Source organism: Rutidosis leptorrhynchoides, chromosome 9 (genome assembly GCF_046630445.1).
Source record: "Rutidosis leptorrhynchoides isolate AG116_Rl617_1_P2 chromosome 9, CSIRO_AGI_Rlap_v1, whole genome shotgun sequence".
Classification (NCBI taxonomy): domain Eukaryota; kingdom Viridiplantae; phylum Streptophyta; class Magnoliopsida; order Asterales; family Asteraceae; genus Rutidosis; species Rutidosis leptorrhynchoides.
Genome location: NC_092341.1, coordinates 226,758,285 through 226,762,582, shown reverse-complemented (window position 1 = coordinate 226,762,582; position 4,298 = coordinate 226,758,285).

Below are 4,298 nucleotides of genomic sequence, written 5' to 3'. Positions count from 1 at the left end.
TATTTAATATTTTACATTAGGTTTTAATTGTGACTTAAGACATAAAATCGACAAACCGGTCACTAAACGGTAAAAACTCCCTTTTATAACAATAATAATATTACTTATATATATATATATATATATATATATATATATATATATATATATATATATATATATATATATATATATATATATATATATATATATATATATATATATTTATACAAATATAGTTTAAAATAAATATAGCGTTAAATTTAGTTGTATCCCTGTGGAACGGACCGGACTTACTAAAAACTACACTACTCTACAATTAGGTACATTGCCTATAAGTGTTGTAGCAAGGTTTAGGTATATCCATTCTATAAATAAATAAATAATTTATGTAAAATTGTATCGTATTTAATAGTATTTCATAGTAAAATATAATCTATTTCGTACTACACTCCGCTACCACATCACTAATCGACCTAGGAAACCATCTCATGTATTTCATTTTTCTTCTTTGAACAAAACATCTACGTGGAATAATCTTTGTGTTAAGACTTCTGATGATTCTGTAAAACTTGAGATTGCTTATGCTGATAGTTCATGTAATGTGCATTTGAATGATGCTTTACAATCTAAATTGCAAGATGCATTACGTGATACATATTTGTGCGATCTAAAGTTTTCTATTGGTACTAACCGTAAAGGACCCAAGAAACTTTGGGTACCTAAACTCTAGGAGAATTAACGTTTACAGGGTTTCGACATTTGTATGTGGTATATCGACTCCGGTTGTTCTCGACACATGACGGGCGATAAATCCTTGCTCGTGAATTTTGTTGAAAAATTCCTAGGAACAGTTACATTTGGCAACGATGAAATTGCGGCGATAACGGGTTATGGAGATTATGTGAAAAATGGAATAACGATCAAACGGGTCTCATATGTTGAAGGCGTGGGTTGTAGTTTATTTAGTGTAAGCCAATTTAGCGATGAAGATCTCAAATTCCTATTCGAACGTATTCAGTGTTCGATGCAATCCACCGATGGAAATGATCTCCTTGGTTGTAAATGTTGTGCTTCAATATACACTATTAACCTTAATGATGCGCCAACACATGGTAACTTGTGTTTGGTTACACGTTCCACAAAATAAAATTCGCGGTTATGGCATCACTGGATGTCACACCTGAAATACAAGGGAATCAATCGAATAGTCTCTAAAGATTTGATTGATTGTATTCCTAGCTTTCAATATGATAAGCATCATGTGTTTCCATCATGTGCAATGGGTAAACTTATTCGGACTAATCATCTGCTTAAACAAGTCCCTAGTACTTTCACTTCTTTGCAATTATTGCATATGGACTTATGTGGACCCATGAGGGTTTCTAGCCCCGGTGGTCGAAAACATGTGCTTGTCATTGTAGGTGACTATACCCGATTTACATGAATTTTTCTTTTGAGAACTAAATCTGAGACATCCTCCATTATCATTGAGTTCATTAAGAAAACTCAACACTCTTTTAACAAGCATGTTAATAGCATCCGAACTGATAATGGGACGAAATTTAAGTATGACCCGGTTGATACTTTCTTAAGAGACCAAGGCTAACATCACTTCTCTGTGTTGGTCCCTTAATTAACAACATGAGTATTGTTTGGGGGTGAATATAATTTCTTTTAATTAACTAACCAATTAAACACAGTTTAGTATTTAAGCATGTAATTTAAATAGACTCAAAGGTACTTTCAACTGTTATTCTTTATTGATTAAATCACAAAGAATTACAACTATCATTGGCGGAATGATAGTTGATTGATACAGATTTACCTAAGTATAGCTATGAGGATAGACTTAAAGCTATTATACGTTTTGGACTCTAAATAAATAAACCCACACCACTAGTTGTTACAATAGTGGATACAACAATTTATAGTAGTCCTATTAACCCTATAATGGTTCTATTATCCACTGGTACATAGGATGTCTATACTTGTGGGGACAACTGAATCAGAGAGCGTGCTCTCCTCTTTCCTCTTTAGTAGTTATTTGCAGGAACACCCCAATTTGGTTTGGTACCACTATTCGTTTAAACAAATAGAATGTTGTGTTCCCTAGGCATTGACAAAGTATAACACATATCTGCACATGCGTTAAACTTCTGCATTCCCATGTGTTCTTGTAAGGTCGCTTGTCAGCCGCCGACGCGTGTTATTTTCTGTTCAACTTTGTCTTCGACTTCTGTTGAATAGTACAATTGATGTAGACCACTCAGGAAACCACCATGCTTGTAATGGAGCATGGCTGCCTTGTGTTGTATGCTGCTTACCAGGTTTACTGGTTCTTCTTATGCTGAGACACTTGATATTCTTGAATTGCTGAGTACTCATCCTGTGCTGATTCGAAGAATACACTCTACCTTGTGCTGGTAGACTAGGCAGCATACTGAACACTTGGCATAGCAATATTTGCCGTCTATACATAAACAAACTTGTGCTGGCTGCACATAACATTTTAGTACAAATAAATTACAGTTTTTTCATAATTAAATCCTTAATTATTTTGGGGACTCAACACTCTGCTATAAGAACCCCCCCAACAGAATGGAGTAGACGAACGACGTAATCGTACGTTATGGGAGGCAGTACGAACGATGCTTGCCTACTCTAAACTACCTCCGAAATGTGGGGTGAGGCCATTTCAACTGCATGTTATACCTAAAATCACTGTATCATAAACAAATGTTTTTGATAAAACTCCTTATGAGTTGATATATGGTAGAAGCCTGAGCGTTAAATATTTTCGTGTATTTGGTTATATATGATATGTTCTTAATGACTTTAACAGCCTCGAAAAGTTTGATACTCATGGCGATCAGACCATATTTCTCGATTACTCGCTGAACAAAGTGGCTTATCGTGTTTATCACAAAAGAACAAGGATGATAAAGGAAAGTATCAATGTTCATTTTGATGAGTTATCGAGATTGACTTTTGAACAACTCAGTTGAAAACCCGATTCGAACCTGGCTACTACTTCTTCCGTACATAACTTAATTTTCTCGAAGAAGGGTGTTCCTACGGTAACTATAGAGGAACTAGATATCTTATTTGATACTGTTTACTCTCCTCAACGGAACTCAGATGTTCATGCCATACCAGAAACACCAACACAATCAATTACTATGGAGACATAACCAAGTCTCTATGATGATGATACAACACCAACTGATTCACCTTTTGTTTCTTCATCCTCCCTCCTACCTCCTGATGTTACTCTTGATCCGGTTCAAGTTGCATCACATGATTCTATTTTAGTTGTTTCTCCAAAAATTCAAACAGGTCCATTAGACAATGTTACATCAGAACAAGAGGATTATGGTTCAACTTCAACAACAATTGATGTTTCACTTGATACTACTGATACTGAACCTCTTACACATACTAACCGATGGACTAAAATTCATCCGATTGATCTTATCATTGGTGATGCTACTGATCAAGTCTCAACTAGAAGGACTACTCAGAACATGTGTTTGTATACTGCCTTTCTTAGTAAGATTGAACCGACTTCAGTTGCTCAAGCCTTACTTGATCCAAACTGGGTGATAGCTATGCAAGAGGAGATAAGTCAATTTGAATGTTTGAAAGTATGGTGATTAGTTCCAAGACCAGCGGGTCAACGACCAAACGGGGTTAAGTGGATATTCAAGAACAAGAAAGATTTTGATGGAGTTGTCGTTAAAAATAAGGCGCGTCTTGTGGCCAAAGGATACCGACAACAAGAGGGTATTGACTATGATGAGACATTTGCTTCGGTTGCAAGGATTGAGGCTATTCATCTTTTTCTTTCTTGTGCTTCTCATATGAAGTTCACGATGTTTCAAATGGATGTCAAAACTGCTTTCTAAATGGTAATCTTCAAGAGGAAGTTTACGTAGATCAACCAGAAGGCTTTGTCGATTCTATTCATCCAAACCACGTTTACTACTTGGAGAAAGCTTTGTACGGTCTAAATCAAGCACTGCGTGCATGGTACGAGACCTTGACAAAGTATTTGTTGGAAAATGGCTTCTCTCGTGGAACAATTGATACAACGCTCTTCATCTGTAAAAAACACGGTCACAACCTTTTGGTTCAAATTTACGTTGATGATATGATTTTTGGTTCCACGTCGCCGGCCTTATGCAAGAATTTGGTGACCTTATGGCTAACAAATTCGAAATGAGCATGCTTGACCAGCTCAATTTCTTCTTAGGGTTACAAGTCAAACAATTACCAAATGGCATTTTTATCAGTCAAACAAAATAAATTAACGATAT